This window comes from Ursus arctos, unplaced genomic scaffold (genome assembly GCF_023065955.2).
Source record: "Ursus arctos isolate Adak ecotype North America unplaced genomic scaffold, UrsArc2.0 scaffold_22, whole genome shotgun sequence".
NCBI lineage: Eukaryota > Metazoa > Chordata > Mammalia > Carnivora > Ursidae > Ursus > Ursus arctos.
In genome coordinates this window covers 62,597,815-62,615,743 of record NW_026622897.1, presented here as the reverse complement: position 1 = coordinate 62,615,743, position 17,929 = coordinate 62,597,815, and the positions used below count along the sequence as shown (strand labels likewise).

Genomic DNA, 17,929 nt, shown 5'->3' with positions numbered 1-17,929 from the left:
TCAAGCACAGCACCACTTGAGATTCATAGACTTGACAAGTATTTATCGCTTTTGCAGGCATTGTGCTAAGTGCTAGAACAAAAATAAATGAATAAATGAAAGATGCTATCCCTTAGTCATTAATGGGGACAGTCTTGAAATAAATAATGATAAATGAAGAAGATGGATCCACTTTACTGAAAGAAAGAGGACTTCTTATGAGAGGTGATGTTTAAGCCAAGTTATGTAGGATGAATAAGCACTGTCATGTGGAAAAGAGGGTAAAGGAGATTAAAGGCAGAGAGAAAAACATGTAAATGTGTGAATGTCTTGTTCCAAGAACAGAGAGAATTATAGTGTAGATGGGAATCGAAGTGAACTTTGCTAGAGTAGAGTATGAAAAATTCTGTATATCAGGCTACGGAATTTGGCCTTGACTCTGTAAGACAGTGGGGTCTGTCGAGAAATGGGGGTCTTGAAAAACAAACAGCATAGAAATATGACCCAAATGGCAGTGGACTGGAGGGAGAAAGAGCAATGTGCGAAAACTCAGCAGCTTTTACAGTGGGAATGGAAAAGAAGGTATGGAGTCTAGAGAAATTTAAAAGCTCAAATTAGCAAAATTTAGTAATGAAATGGTTGTGAGAGATAAAGGAGAAAGAGTAGTTGAAGGTAACAAAGTGTCTAGCCTAGTTAATTGGGTGGGTATTGATGCTACGAATGTAAATAGGGGGGGATTCAGGAGAATAAATACCTTTGGATGCGGGAAAGAAATGCTGAGCTTAGTTTTGTATATGTGGAATTAAAGGTGCTTGCCTAAATCAAAGTAGAGATGTCATTTAGGTGTTTAGATATATGGGTCAGGAGATAAGTGAAAATTAGAGATTTGATTTGGCAATTACTAATATCCAACTGATTGTCAGATATAAAGAAAAAAATGAGATTGTTGAGAAAATGTGTATGGAACGAAAAGAGGAGAATTGAACCAGAGAAAATTCAATATTTAAGGGGTAGATAGAGCAGTAATAGCCAGGAGTGGTCAGAGGTTTTGCAAGAGAACCAAGGTAATGGGGTATCATGGAAACCTTGGGTGTAGAGAGTTTTGAGGAGGAGGAAATGATGAATGTCAAAGGTCTGAAGATGTCATGTGTACTGAAGACTGGCGGTAGTGTCTTAGTCCATCTGGGCTGCTATAACAAATTACCGTAATCTTGTGGCTCAAACAGCAAACATTTATTTCTCACAGTTCTGGAGGCTGTGAAGTCCGAGATCAAGGCCCAGGCTGATTCAGGGTCTTGTGAGGGCTGGCTTCCTGGCTCATAGACAGAGGTCTCCCATCATATCCTCACATGGTGGAAGGTGCAAGGGAAATCTCTGGGGCCTATTTTATAAGGGCACTGATCTCATTCATGAGGGCTCCAAGTACCCTCACTTTGGCTCTACCTTTAAATGCTAGCACAATGGGGTTAGGTCTTAACGTATGAATTTTGGGGGACACAGTCAGTCTATGGCAAATCGGTTCATGGACTTGAAAATAAGGATAGTGACTTTACAACATTACAGTAGAGTTGTGGGGGGCCAAAGCCAGTTTGATAAATGTGCATCCTAAGTCATATGTTGTATAAGCCTCACAGAGTCCAATTTATTTTCTTTTTAGAAGCTCACTGTGACCTGCCTCCCATGGCTTGTGGGAAGTGGAAAGAGAAGTCAGAGGTACCATGACTTAAAGCGATTGAAACTATTTTTCTCTTGACATTTCTTATTTTTCTTTGTGGACTTGGAAGATGATGGGGTTTTACTTCACAGCCATTCAAATGGAGACTTCAGAAAATGGGACAGGTAGGGGCTGGGCACAAAGACATGAGAGTCATCTTGACAGAGCTATGACACTGTGAATGCCCTCAGAAAGTTGGTATGGAGTGGAAGAATGGAGGACCAAAGACTGAGTTTTGGGGAATCTATTGCTAGGAGGATGGAAAATAAAAGCAGTCACAGAAGAAGGGTTGGAAAGTTTGGGAGAGACATTCAGTTTTCCTCAGTAGCCATTCCTCTCCTCCAGGTTGTTAGAGCCCCTGATTGTAGGTTGGTCATGTGGCCATGCAGAAGAGGGACAGTTTTCAAGTTTTGTTTCTTTTCTTTCCTTTCCTTTTTTTTTTTTTTTTTTTTTTGCCCCTTCTCATTTTAAAGTTTCTAAGAAATATAAACGTGAATAAGTTCTGGCCAGTTTGATGTAAGTGGAAATGAGCTCAGCATCCCAAAAATGCTCTTAAAAAATGGTGCTTAAAGAATGTACCTTCCTAGTTTAGTTTTTCTCTTTTCCTGAGATTGGCCTACTGCTATAAAGACTGGAGCTCCAGTAGGCATCTTGGCCATGTAGATGAGGACCCACACCCTAGAAAGAACCTGGGTCCTAATGACTTATAGTGGGATTGTCATAACTGCCCTCTGAATTTTTTTAAAAATATTTTATTCATTTATTAGAGAGAGAGAGAGAGAGCACAAGCAGGGGGAGTGGCAGAGGGAGAGGGAGAAGCAGGCTCACCGCTGAGCAAGGAGCCCAGTGTGGAGCTTGATCCCAGGACCCTGGGATCATGACCTGAGCCAAAGGCAGACACGCAACCCGGGTGCCCTGATTCTTTTCTTTTCTTTCTTTCTTTTTTTTTTGACATGAAAGATTATAACTTTGTATGGTTAAACTATTATAAATTAGAGTTTTCTGTGTTGGAAATCCAGAGTCCTACAAAGTGAGTCATAGAAAGTGAAAGAACATTTCTCAGTGTCAGGTATGGCAGAGAGATCAGTGACATGTGGACTTAATCAAGATCTTTGCATTTCATAAAATGTTAGAGTTGTAAGTTAAGTGCCTGTGTTACTTGCCACCACCCACAAAGTTGTCACAGAGGGAGAGGGAGAGTGGGAGGGAGGAGGGAGAAGGAGAGGGGGAGGGAGAGGGGGAGGGGGAGGGAGAAGGAGAAGCAGTCTCCCTGCTGAGCAAGGAGCCGGATGCCGTACTCGATTCCAGGACCCTGGGATCATGACCTGAGCCAAAGGCAGGCAGACGCTTAACCAACTGAGCCACCCAGGCGCCCCTAGAGGTTTTTTTAGTGATATCTATGTTTCATTATTTACTGAAAAAAAAAATGAATGAAAAAGTAATTTTGCCTATGGAAATATTTCATACAACTACTGCCTAAGTTTAGATGAATTCAGTCAGGCTAGATTTTTAAAAAAATGTTATGATGGTTTTACAGATAATCGATTATTCTAGAATATAGGAACAAAAGATTAAGAAAAGAAAAACTTGTATTTTAAGGGAGCCTTAACGCTATTATAGGAAGTACCAGAGAAATAATCTTCACTTTACAGTGAAGGTAGCTACAGGTTAGCTGTCTGCACTATGAGTTTCCTAAGGCTGCCATAACACATCTTACAAATTTATTGGCTTGAAACAACACTTATTCTTTCACAGTTCTGGAGACCGTAAGTCTGAAATCAAGGTGCTGGGAGGGCAGTGCTCCCTCTGAAGACTCCAGGGAAGGACCCTTCCTCGCTTCTTCCAGTTTCAGGTGGCTCTGGGCTTCCCTTGATTTGTGACAGCATCACTCTGCTCTCCGCCTCATCTTTACATGGCCGCCTTTTTTGTCTCTGTGTCCACATCTCCTTTTCCTTTCTCTTATTAAGACAGTAATCAGTGGCACCTGAGTGGCTCAGTTGGTTCAACATCCAAGTCTTAGTTTCTGCTCCAGTCATGATCTCAGGGTCATGGGATTGAGCCTCTTGTTAGGCTCCATGCTCAGCAAGGAGTCTGCTTGAGATTCTCTCACCCTCTGCCCCTCCCCCTGCTTGTGCTCTCTTTCTCTCTCTCTCTCTCAAATAAAAAAATAAATAAAATCTTAAAAAAGACAGTAATCATTGGATGTAGGGTGCACCCTAAATCCAGCATGATTTCATCTTGAGATCCTTAACTAATTACATCAACAAAAACCCTATCTCCAAATAAGATCACATTCTGGGGTTCGGGTGGAATTTTGTGGGGGACACTAGTCAACCTGTGTACATGATAGTTCATAAAGTTTTTATAATGCTTGCTGTTTCTAAGTATTAGGAAATGTATCTAGATAGAGCAGTGTTAAATATAAGACAATTAAGTAATTTTGTAATATATTATGCTTTTAGAAACCAAATATATTAAAAACATTCTTACAATATTACAAATTAAAACAGCATTCAGTCTAAATATTTGGGTGAGTAATATGCTATAGAAGACTCAGAGTTCTTTGGAATATGAATATATATATTGCACATAGTTTAGAAAGGTTTAGATCTATGTATGTTCTTTGTTCTAAATTTTACCTGCGCTGGGTTGCCTGGCTGGCTTAGTCAGTAGAGCATGTGACCCTTGATCTCAGGGTTAGTTCAATCCCCATGTTGGGCATGGAGTCTGTTTTAAGATAGATAGATAGATAGATAGATAGATAGATAAATTTTACTGCTTGTTCTCTCCATATTATTGTGTTGGTAAAGTCAATCAGTATTTTCTTTAGATGTGTCACACAGCTTACATTTGTTACTTTAGGAATTTCCTTTATAGGCACGCTATCAGATTGGATCATCAGGTCATTTATTAAAAAAAATATTGAGAATTTTCACATACATTATCTCACGGACTCTTCACAGTAACACAGTGAGTTACCCTGGAGTCCATCAAAGTTAAATAATTTGCTCACTTTCATACTGATTTTTAATTGAATTTAATGGGACTTGAAATTGATTTTCTGACTTTAAATAAAAATTTTTCTTTATAAATATATTGTAGGGACTGGGGAGTGAAGAAGAATGAGGGAGAGCAATAGGGAGGGATTTTCAGGTTAGGGACAACAGTAGTAGTGGCAAAAGCACTGAAGTGATAAACAATGGGTAGATTCTCAATTTGGCTGAAATATTGGGACTGGAAAAGGAGAACTGAAAAGTAATAATGTTGGGACCTGAACAGGAGAACTGATAAGTATTAAATGAAAATTATATTAGAACAGCTAAAACTTTTTTTTTCTTAGCTGTTTTCATAGTCCAATCACTTCATTGCATTATTTTCTTGTCCTTCTGCACTTTATCTCTGGAGTTTAAATAGTTGATACTTTGGAAAACAAAGTTTAAAAAACCTGTTACATAGAAAGTTTAAAAGTATTTCTATAGGAGAACTGGGGAAAAGTGCTTGCTTTCCTAGGAAGCAGGTTAATTGCCTTTGATTTTAGGCTTGTGGTCAGGTCTTCTTTATAATCTGTGCATCTTGTTTTACTCATCTTGACTTTCCCTACTTGGAGCCCTAGTTTCTGACTGATCTTTTTCTGCTTGGCTCTTGAATTCTTTTGTCCAGATGAGTAGAAACTCTGCTCATCTACTTTTCTACCCTGTTTTTGATTCATACTGTCATGGTTCTAGTATATCAGCACCTTCATGCTTTTACTCAACTGGTCTGTTACTAAATTGTTTCATATTTTATTTGCTACAGTAATACATACTTGTTATAAACATTTTAAACATTACAGAAGGGTGCTGAATCTTGACTGTGGTACCTATCTCTTAAGACTTGTCACAGTTAATTTCATTCTAGATACTTGTATAGAAATTTTCTAGTTATTTTTTATTTACTATTTTTTTATTGAAGTATAATTAACATACAGTATCGTATTAGTTTCAGGTGTACAAAATAATGATTCAACAATTCTCTGCATTAGTGCTTATCATGATAAGTGTACTCTTCATCCTCCTGGTCAGCAATCCATGCCCCCAACCAAGTGGCAACCACCACTTTGTTCTCTACATTTAAAAGTCTGTTTTTTGTTTGTCTCTTTTTTTCTTTGATTGTTCATTTATTTTGTTTCTTAAATTCTACATATGAGTGAAATCATATGGTATTCATCTTTTTCTGACTGACTTATTTGACTTTAGCATTATAACCCATCCATGTTGTTGCAAATGGCAGGATCTCATTCTTTTTTATGGCTGAGTAATATTCCATTATATGTGTGTATATATTTCTTGTAATAAAATAAAACCCCAGTCTTTCAAGGTTGGCAATAGAAGGAAAGCCACCACATGGTTGTTTCTCTACTGTTCTTATGGAATGTCATTTTTTTCTTAACATTCTGGACCTCTCCACCCATCATTTCTTTTTTATTGCCCAGCCAGGCACCCTTGAAATGAGAGTTTTCTAAAGGCTGAAAACAAAACAAGGATAGTGAAGCCAGAGAGTAACTTTCAGGTCAGTCATTTGGTTTGCTAGGTGTAGTTTAGTTCTGTTTGGTTTGTGGTCTCCAAAAGATACTGTCCTAGCTCGTTTCTGGCCTGCCATCAGATGATAGATGTTGTTTTTCCTTTTAACATGTTTCCTTAAGTCTAGGCCTTAGATGGGGGTCAAACAGTCCATTCCTGTCAGATCTGTTTAAGGTACACTTTCCTGGTTCTAGTTTCCTGTCCAAGGATCTGTCTCTTCTGGATGATTGTGTCAAGACTGTGCTTCAGGAGACATTTCATTCCTTAACCACGGGCCTTAAACTACAGCACCAACTGGTCTGCTCTATTAGAATTCAGCATAGGAAAAGGGAATATACCATATACAGAAGTGTGGGAAGAGGGCATCTTTGTATTTGTACCTGTTTTCCACCCATGTTCTCAGCATAGACAAAACTTGGATGTTACCTAGAAACATGGTCATAACATTCACATACAACTCAAAGTGCGGCTAAACAAGCGTCACATTTTCTGTTAATTTTAAAAGAAAAATAAGTTCTGTAGAACTGTGTGTTCATATTTGTTTTTAATTAATGCTTTGTAATCTTTCCTGTTTGATTTTAATCTGAACAAATAATGATACCATTTTTATTACTTAGTAAGCATGAATGTTAGTTGAAGCAGCTTTTAAAAAATAATAGTTCAAATCCCCAAACATCTAAATCCTGGACTGATTTAATTTGTACAGTTAAACTGAAATAATGTTTTCTAAAAGCTATCCTATCACCTTTTTTTTTTTTTTTTGATCAAAAAAATTTGTTTTTGTACAATTACCCACTGCTGGGTTTGACTTAGGCCCGACAGAGAGTGTCTCTGCCTTCCTGACTTATTTTCAGCCCTTGAGGTTGTCACTGTAGATTAATGCAATGGCCCCCAGGAAGGTGACAGATTCTTGGAAGTTCACTGCTTGATCCTTGTTCTGGTCCAGGCTCTCCATCACCTTTGCATTATCTGCATTCTGCAGCTTCGGGCAGGTGGTGAGCTCTTTCTGGATCAGCTCCTTCATCTCCTTCATGGACAGGGTGTTCTTGTCCCTTCCTTGCCTGAGTACTTGTGGAAGATGGCCACCAGGAGGCCAGTGGCTTGATCCAGGGGCAAGCCATGGCTGGGTGCTGGGCTCAACAGGCGGCTAGGAGAGCGTTGAGGGACTCTCAAGGGACCTCCTATCACTTTCCTTTTACACTTTTGTGTAATGAGTCTGTTTTTTCTACTAATGATTAAACAATGATTAGTTACCAAAGCATCTGATTAAAAAATTCAAACCAAAACAGCATAACTGTTCTTTTCTCCTATGCACGTATTATATAGAGGCTCACTGGGGATTTTTTATTTTTTTTAATGGACAATTTTAGAGAAATGGTGTGATGAAATCACCATTTTCCCAAGAGTTATTTATATTTGTATATCATGAGGTTTGAAGCTATTGAAGAAATTATTGAAAGACTTAAGGAAATTATGTGAGTAGCTAATAATTGACAAATAAGTAACCCTCAACTATAGTGAACTACTAGCCATTCTCTAAAGGAATCAAGATTGTTTTCTTGACTTTGCAATTGCTGCTCTTTTGTTATCTGTCTGATTTTAGCCATCCTACTGGGTGTGAAGTGGTATACTACTGACGTTTCAACAGATGGTTTTCCTGAGATTTTTGTGATTTCTAAGTATCATTTTTTCCAGCATGATTTTTTTAGAATTGAAATATAATTGACATACGGTATCCTGTTCATTTCAGATACATCATAATGATTTGATGTTTTCATACGTTATGAAATGATTCCCACTGTAAGTCGTTACCATCTGTCATATTATTTAATAATAATATTAAATATTATTACAGTATTCCCTGTGCTGTGTATTATATTTTTATTTTACTTCTTATGAAACAAGTTCATAGCATCTATTCATTTATGCAGTCTGTGTGTTTGTTTGGTTGTTTGTTTTTAAGTAGGCTTCACACCTAGCATGGAGCCCGATGTGGCGTTTGAACTCACAATCTTGAGACCAAGACCTGAGCTGAGATCAAGAGTCTGATGCTTAACCAACTGAACCACCCAGGTGCCTCTGTGTTTTTTAAAGTTAACTGCATATTACTGGCAGCTTTCCATATTCTAAATATATATTATATGATAGCATTAACTTTTATTAGCTAGAAAGTGTTTTTATTATTTTAACATATAATTTGATGTACATATAATCATTTTACCAATTAATCTCTTATGATTAGACATTTTGGTTATTTCTTAATTTTAGCTGTTAAAAACAGTCCTGTGATGAATCCTCCTACCTAATCTTTTCATTCATCTTTAATTTCTTGGGATAAGTAGAAAAGAGAGAGGCCAGTAAAGTTTAGTAGTTAAAAGCATGGGATTGAGGGGCACCTGGGTGGCTCAGTCAGGTCATGGCTCCTCGGTTTGTCTCCTCTGATTTCATTTCATGACCTCGGCTCAGGTCATGATCCCCGAGTCCTGGGATTGAGCCCTTTATTGGTCTCCCTGCTTAGTGAGGAGCCTCCTTCTCCCTCTCCCACTCCCCCTGCTTGTGCCCTCTCTCTCTCAAATAAATAAATAAATAAATAAATAAATAAATAAATAACATCTTAAAAAAAAAAACAAAGCTGTAATCATCAACACAGCATGGTATGGCACAACAACAGACACACAGATCAATGGAACAGAACAGAGAACTCAGAAATGGACCCTCAACTCTATGGTCAACAAATCTTCGACAAAGATGGAAAGAATATCCAATAGAAAAAAGACAGTCTCTTCAACAAATGGTGTTGGGAAAATTGGACAGCCACATGTGGAAGAATGAAACTGGACTATTTCCTTACACCATACACAATAATAGACTCAAAATGGATGAAAAACCTGAATGGGAGAGAGGAATCCATCAAAATCCTAGAGAATACAGGCAACAACTTCTGTGACCTCGGCTGCAGCAACTTCTTGCTAGACACGTCTCCAAAGGCAAGGGAAACAAAGGCAGAAATGAACTATTGGGACTTCATCAAGATAAAAAGCTTTTGCACAGCAAAGGAAACAGTCAACAAAACCAAAGACAACCGACAGAATGGGAGAAGATATTTGCAAATGACCTATCAGATAAAGGGCTAGTATCCAAAATCTATAAAGAACTTGTCAAACTCAACATCCAAAGAACAAATAATCGAGTCAATAAATGGGCAGAAGACGTGAACAGACACTTCTCCAAAGAAGACATGCAGGTGGCCAACAGACACATGAAAAAATTGTGGATGTACCAGAATTGTGATGTACCAGTTTGGTTTTCTTTTTCAACGTTCCTTTGGCTATTAGGAGTCTTTTCTGGTTCCATACAAATTTTAGGATTATTTGTTCCAACTGTGAAAAAAGTTGATGGTATTTTGATAGGATTGCATTGAATGTGTAGATTGCTCTAGGTAGCATAGACATTTTAACAATATTTGTTCTTCCAGTCCATGAGCATGGAATGTTTTTCCATTTCTTTGTGTCTTCGTCAATTTCTTTCATGAGTGTTCTGTAGTTTTCTGCATACAGATCCTTTGCCTCTTTGGTTAGGTTTATTCCTAGGTATCTTATGGTTTTAGAGAAACAGAACGGATGAAATAGGGGAAGGGAGGGAAAAATAAAATGAAATCAGAGGAGACAAACCATAAGATACTCTTAACTATAGGAAATCAACTGAGGGTTGCTGAAGGGGAGGTGGGTGGAAGGATGGGGTAACTGAATGACTGGTATTAAGGAGGGCACTTGATGTAATGAACAGTGGGTGATATACGCACCTGATGAATCATTAAACTCTACCTCTGAAACTAATAATATACCATGTTAATTAATTGATTTTAAATAAAATAAATAATAAAAATAGTCTGGGACACAATAATAGTGTAAATTTTAATTTCTAGAAGTAGAATTGCTGGATCAAAGGATATGTTTATTTATATGAACATATGTTAATTTTTTGTCCAACACCCTTTCCTTTGGGAAGCATGTCTTCTCTTTCTTGTAGTCCCAGGGAGAATGCTAGTCCTGGTTACTCCCACCCCCTATCGTAAACTGGGCTAATTAGACCCATCTCTGGGTCTTTTCTTTTGGAAGGAACAAGATACTCTCTTTCTACAAGGATGACTAAAGTAGGAGACTGTGACTTAGTTGGGGCTGCCAATGTGTATTTTCCCTACTGTGTTTAGAGAGTCTGGCTGAATATTGAACAGAGTCAAAGATAGCCAAAACATGAGAGAGAGAGAGACAGAGCTTTAGAAACATCACTTAAATTTCTGGTTCCAGCCATTTTTGAAAGCCAAAAGAACATTAAAAAACAAAAAAACAAAAAAAAACCCAGTTTTGAGGTGTATTGCTCAATTCTCTTCCAGAGAGATTGTGTTAATTCATACTCCCATTTCCTTCAGGGGGATTTTAATCAGAAAAAAGTCACTTAATAAGATTTATGGCTTAAGCTGCAACAGAGTAAACTGAATAGCTTCATGAAGGTGAGAATGCTAAGGAACTGGAGCAGGGATATCAGATGTTATTTATACCTAATGCAAATTATATCTCTGAAATGTTATAGATTGCTGCTTGTCTTTGGCCTTTATCATGTCCAAAACATATTTAAAACCAGTAATTTGAGTTCTGAAAATTACAAGCTCTTCTCTTTTGTGTTTGTCTAATTTATCTAGACTGATTTCCTTGAGGGCATGGTCCAAATAAATCCCAATATTCTATGAATAGACAAATCTTTGAAACTGGAAAAAAATCCTTTCGGCAGAGATACTTATATTATTTTAGCAGACTACTCTATCTAATGGGAGGTGAATAATTATTTAGTTGGTATTTATCAAGTAGACAGATTTGTAGAACTTTCTTTTTAGTGATCTCCCAAATAGTCTGAGTTAGGAGAAAGAATTTGTATCTTTCCATTTTCCATCAATGAGATCATTCTGTAGATTACTTCTTTTCACTTGATCCATTGTCTGTAGCTGTTTGTATATTTTATTAATTTACAAGGTCAGCACCATGATTTGAAGAAAACAATTAATTTGTTTGGGAACTTGACATCTCAGTTTATTTTCTCCTCAAGCCAATATCCTATCATTACACTTTATTTAAAATATGGATTTAAAAACTTGAAACTGAAGATTCTTGTTTAAAGAAAATAACTAGTTTGGGGGCAAATTTTTAACTGAAAAAAAATCTGTTTATACTTAACGACATCTGCTTGTACGTAAAAATCCGTGCTTTGTTTTTTTCCAGCTTAAGCTAAGTCTAGCTACATTTAGAGAAATAATCAAGTGTCAGAACAAGCTTGGAAAAATAATAGTATGAAAATTAATTTGCAATGGAAAGTAGCAGTTGGGACTGGAGTGAATTTTACAAATGCTTTATATAATTATCCCACGCGGTTTTATGGAATTTGAAAAGAATGTTACTTGTTTTTCTTTTGAGACAGATGTTTCACCAAATAATTTTAGTTTGAATAAATCAAGATCCACACAGGATTAGATTAATAAAACTCATTTTTTTAAAGGAGAAAAGAATTGAGATTCTTTCTGAAACAATAAAGATTGATTTAGATTGGTGAAAAACTGAAGGCTTTTAAAAACACAAGTTAACTGTACTACTCTTCTATGTCCCCAAAATTTTCTTTCACTACTGTTGTTCAGATTGTGTGTTTGAGAAATATGGTTGTAGAAGCATGAAGGATATTTGAAAACGCTATAGCATTTGATAAAGTTACCATAGTATGTTTCAGGAGATTATATGATAACATTCTCTGGCCTTTTTTAATTGTTTGAAAGATGGCATGCATAGTTTCCATTAATATGGCTGTCATTTATCAAATACCATATGCCAAACTTATTTATCATTAATTTCTCTCAGCAAATACATAAGGTAGGTAAAGTTACCGAGACTTGGAGACCAAGTACTTTGCTTAAGGTTATATAGCTGGAACTGGTGGCATCAGTCTCTCAATCCTGGTTTGTTTGTTTTTTTTTTTTTTTTTTTAAGTCCAAGGCTTATGTTCTTACACTGTGCACAATCCTCTGTTGAAATTGGGGGATCCTCAGGTAAATATACTGTTTAATTATTTGTTTATTCAAGAAATGTTTATTGGCTGTTGTGTGCTAGACATCATGCTACAATAACAAGCCAGATACTGAAGGTTCTATTTTACAGGTTCTTTTTTTTTTTTTTTTTTTAAGATTATTTATTTATTTGAGACAGAGAGAGACACAGAGAGAGAGGGAGAGCACAGAGGGAGAGGGAGAGGGAGAAGCAGACTCCCTGCTGAGCAGGGAGCCCAAAGCAGAACTTGATTGCAGGACTCTGGGATTATGACTTGAGCCGAAGGCAGATGTGTAACCCACTGAGCCACCCAGGCGCCCCTCTTTTCAGGTTCTATTAATAGGAGTAGAGCATTTAGGAAAAAAACTAGACTCCTCTCCTTCAGAGAAAGAGTAGCAGCTTTTCATAAGTGAAGTGCCAAATGGTTTCCTTTAAACCATTCAGTCAAGTGTCTATTGAGTGATTGGTGGGGTTGGGGGGTGGGTATTTGCTTTGTTCTTGAGGAATTTATACTTTTGTTATGCTTGATCAGCCTCACTAGCTGAGAAATGGAAAATTCATTTAAAAGGCTCACATCGGCAGCTCCTCGGTGGCTCAGTCGGCTCAGTCGGTTAAGCATCCGCCTTTGGCTCAGGTCATGATCCAAGGGTCCTGGGATGGAGCCCCACATTGGGTTCCCTGTTCAGTGGGGAGTGTGCTTCTCCCTCTGCCCCTCTCCCAGCTTCTTCTCTCTCTCTCTTGCTGACTCTTTCTCTCTCTCAAATAAATAAAATCTTCAAAAAAAAAAAAGGCTCACATCCTTATTAGTATGAAACCTACTAAATTTGTAATCATTGGGCTGCTATGGACAGCCTCAAGGCATCAAGAGGATACTAGCAAGGGTATGTAGGTGGGGACTAGGAGGTGGAACTGCCTACAGAAAAAAAAAATCCACCTAAATGTCTTACCAGAATTGGAAATTCAACATTGTTGAGTAAACATCCCTGGTTCTTCTAAACCTTTTCACCTTGGTCATTCACCCAAATCAGAAACTTGCCACACTTTCCCTTTTTCCCCTCATTTTCACTTGAAAGTGTTTTATTTTTCTTCTTAAATTTTTCTCACATTCCTCTTTTTCTTTCTTTTCCTACAGTCACTGCCATAGTTCGGTTTCTTTTCCATTATTACAAAGAACGCTCTGTTTGGATAGAGGTTTGGCTGCCTGTAGTAGAGACCTAACATAAATGTCAACAGTATAGAAATTTATTTCTCTTTGACGTAAAGGTCTGGGTCTAGACAGTTTTGGGTTTGTATAGGCTGCTTCCAGCTTTATATTTAACATTGTACCCCTATCACATCCGTGTGCCAAGTAAGAAAGAGGATGGATGAAGTGGGGAAGTGGGATGACTCCTTCCCTTTAGGCCCACATCACCTCCTTTGGTTGAAAGTTAGCTGAAGGGATACTGAGAAATGTGACGCATATCTCTACTTAAAATTGGAACTTCTATCACCACCACCACCACCACCACCATCATCATTGTAGCTATTAGGAGACAACTAATAATCTGCTATAGGAACCTCCTTATACCTGTTTTTGGTTAAATTTTTCTCTGGCTAGTTCTATACTGCTACCAGGGTAATACTTTTTTGGTGCAAAAAGGTGTTTTATTATAGCACGGGGGACAGGACCCGTGGGCAAAAATTGCTGCACTGTGATTGTGAGGAGAGATTGATTATATATTTTTAAGTTGAGGGTGGGGTAGACGTAAAGGAAATTTCTAAAGGGATTTTCATATGTTAAAGAAGACTTACATGATCCTGGACGTATAACGAGAGTAAGTTTTGTCTTCAATAAAATGGTCATGTCATTCTGTTTAATCTTTCAGTAGTTTGGCTTCAAATTCATACCCAGGATGCCTCATGGTATTTGAAGAGTGTCATTGGCAGAGGAAATCTGAAATCTTCATTACCTGTATCCTGCAGTCTTGGTATCCTGCATGACAGGGATATCCTTCCCTACCAATAATGATTGGCATATCCTAGTCCTTTAAGGCCTCAGTGCTCAGTGCTTGACTGAGACGTCTCTAGTTACTATTATCCCAGGTTTGCAGAAGATAAATTGATTTGTCCACAGTCACACTCCAGTAGGTGGTTAAGAAATTCAAACTCAGGTTGTCTGACTCAATTTATGCTCAGTTGTGACCAGCCAGTTACATTACCTCATGCATGTCCTCACTGCAAAAGTACAAAACAAGAGAGGACACAATTTGAGCAACTAGAGACGGTAACAGTAACAGTAATAGTAACAGTAGTCCCTGCTTCCTAAGATTTTTGAGGATTAAATGAACTCATAAGTAGGGTCTTCTGCCTAGCAGAGAAAGTACTCAAAAATGGCATTTGTTATTTTTACATAGATGTGTTCTTTATACATGTACATAGTATTTAGGCATATTTCACAACATTTCAGCTGGATATGGTGTTTTTTGTTTTTCAAGATTTTATTTATTTGAGAGAGAGAGACAACACGAGATGGGGGAGGGTCAGAGGGGAAAGCAGACTCTCCATTGAGCAAGGAACCTGATGCAGGACTCGATCCTGGGACTCCAGGATCATGACCTGAACCTGAGGCAGTCGCTTAACCAACTGAGCCACCCAGGCACCCTGGATATGGTTTTTATTGAGTTCCCTGAATGTTTTCATATTAATTGGCCAGAGATACGGATATTTTAACATATTTAAAAAATAGATACTTTTTGTGCTGATTATTTTGCTGACTTCTGTACTTGACTGTATGCTCTTTTAAGACAGGAACTGTATCCTACTCTTTTTTTTTTTTTTGTCTCTAGTAAAATACCTGGCACATAAAAGACCCCTAGTAGATACTTGTGGAATGAATTTTGAATGAACAATTTACTTAGGTCAGATGGCAGCCAGGTTGCTATCCTTTTTTTTTTTTTTTTTTAAGATTTTATTTATTTATTTGACACAGAGAGAGACAGCCAGCGAGAGAGGGAACACAAGCAGGGGGAGTTGGAGATGAAGAAGCAGGCTCCCAGCGGAGCCCGATGTGGGGCTCGATCCCAGGATTCTGGGATCATGCCCTGAGCCGAAGGCAGATGCTTAACGACTGAGCCACCCAGGCGCCCCCAGGTTGCCATCCTTTTCCTGCTCCCCCACCCTTAACAGGAACTTTCCCTAAAAAGAGAACTTTTAGTATAAATAGATCAGATCTTTATTATAACCACTAAATGATTTATGATTTATTCTCAGCTTTTTTCCTGATAAGCTAAGTTTGATTTTCCTGAAGTACTTTGATTATTAGGGTTGGAGATGAGGGAGGCTGAGTCAATGTATAAGTATATTGATAGGAGTAGGGGGGAAGATAATGGCTGCTGGCCATTCCTTTCTCATTATGAATACTCTGGAGCTGTGAAGAGGGGAGTGTGGCAATAGAGCCATCTTGGAATCTAACTATGTCAAGTGTTAAGATCTCCAAGCTGTCTGCTCTTTCCAAATGTCCCTTAGTAGGCTTTACCTAAGATGGCAGCACAGTCACATAAGCATCTTGAATTATCTTATAGTTGTTATTTTTTAATATTAACTTCATAAATCATGAATTTTTTGGTAGTTACCACTATTGTTTTAAGACTTACTTAGGTAACTTTTCTCAAGTAGTGCTTGAGTTATATTATTTTTTTATTTTTTATTTTTTATTTTTTTTTAAGATTTTATTTATTTATTTGACAGAGAGAGACAGCCAGTGAGAGAGGGAACACAGGCAGGGGGAGTGGGAGAGGAAGAAGCAGGCTCCCAGCGGAGAAGCCCGATGTGGGGCTCGATCCCAGAACGCTGGGATCACGCCCTGAGCCGAAGGCGGACGCTTAACGACTGCGCCACCCAGGCGCCCCTTGAGTTATATTATTTTTGAATGTTAAATACTTTTTTGCTTTTTAGGGATAACAGACTGTTCAAGTATTCCTTCACTTTTCCCGTGAGGATTTTTGAATATGTTGAATGTGTTCCAGAGATTTTAATTTCAGCCAGGATAAATTTTCCATTTGATATGTCATATTCTTCTTTTTAATATGGTCAATGTAGTTTAACAAAATGAAAGCTAAAAAAAAATCTCAGTAAGTGCCAAAAAAAAAAAAAAGCACTTGACAAAAATCAACATCCATTTATGATAAAAACTCTCAACAAAGTGGGTATAGAGAAGATGTACTTCAGTATACTAAAGGCCATATATGACAAACCCAGAGCTAACATCCTGCTCAATGGTGAAAAACTGAAAGCTTGGGGCACCTGTCTGGCTCAGTTGATAGAGCATGTGACTGTTGATCTTGGGGGTGTGAGTTCAAGCCCCACATTGGAAGTAGAGCTTACATTAAAAAACAAAAACAGAAACAAAGCTGAAAGCTTTTCCTCTAAGATCAGGAACAAAACAAAGATGCCACTTTTACTCAGCATAGTATTGGAAGCCCTAGCCATGGCAATAAGACAAGAAAAAAATAAAAGGCATTGAAATTGAAAGTAAGGAGTGAAACTTTTTATATTTGTAGATGACATGACACTGTTCGTAGAAAATCCTAAAGTCTCCACCAAAAATCTGTTAGAACTAATAAATGAATTTAGTAATGTTGCAGGATACAAAATCAATATACAGAAGTTTATTGCATTTCTATACACTAATAATGAACTATCAGAAAGAAAAAATAAGAAAGTAGTCCCATTTACAATTGTATCAAAAAAACAAAATACCTAGGAATAAATTTAATCAAGGAGGCAAAACACCTGTACCCTGAAAACAGTAAGACATTGATGAAAGAAAACAAAGAAGACACAAATAAATGGAAAGATATTTTGTACTCATGGACTGAAAGAGTTAATATTATTTAAACTGTCCATACTACCCAAAGCAATTTGTAGATTCAATGCAATTTTTAAAAAAGATTTTATTTATTTATTAGAGAGAGCATAAGCAGGGGGAGCAACAGGCAGAGGGAGAGGGAAAAGCAGGCCCCCCACGGAGTGGGGAGCCTGATGCAGGGCTCCATCCCAGGACCCTACGATCATGACCTGAGCTGAAGGCAGATGCTTAACTGACTGAGCCACCCAGGTGCCCCTCAGTGCAATTTTTGTCAATATTTCAGTGGCATTTTCCACAGAACTAGAACAAATAATTCTGAAATTTGTATAGAACCATAAAAAATCCCAGATAGCCAACGTGGTCTTGAGAAAGAAGAACAAAACCAGAGGTATCACACTTCTTGATTTCAAACTCTACTATTAAAGCTATAGTAATCAAACAGTATGGTATTGGGATTATAAACAGATACACAGATCAATGGAACAGAACTGAGAGTCCAGAAATAAAGTCAGACATATATGGACAATTAATTTATGACAAGGGAGCCAAGAACATACAATGGAGGAAGAACAGTCTCTTCAATAAATTGTGTTGGAAAACTAGTCAGCCAAATGCAAAAGAATGAAACTAGACCACTATGTAACACCATACACAAAAATTGACTCAGAATGGATTCACAACTTGAATGTAAGACCTAAAATCATAAAATTCCCAGAAGAAAATGTAGGCAGCAAACTCCTTGACA

The 17,929-nt window shown here is 37.7% G+C and overlaps 1 protein-coding gene and 1 pseudogene across 5 annotated transcripts in view; one reads left to right on the top strand and one right to left on the bottom strand.

Annotated features, from left to right (window-relative positions):
* The window catches only part of SBF2 (SET binding factor 2), a 452,107-nt gene that overhangs the window by 7,992 nt on the left and 426,186 nt on the right, over window positions 1–17,929 (top strand). The window lies entirely within an intron of this gene.
* On the bottom strand, window positions 7,103–13,855 carry LOC113245824 (protein S100-A6-like; annotated as a pseudogene).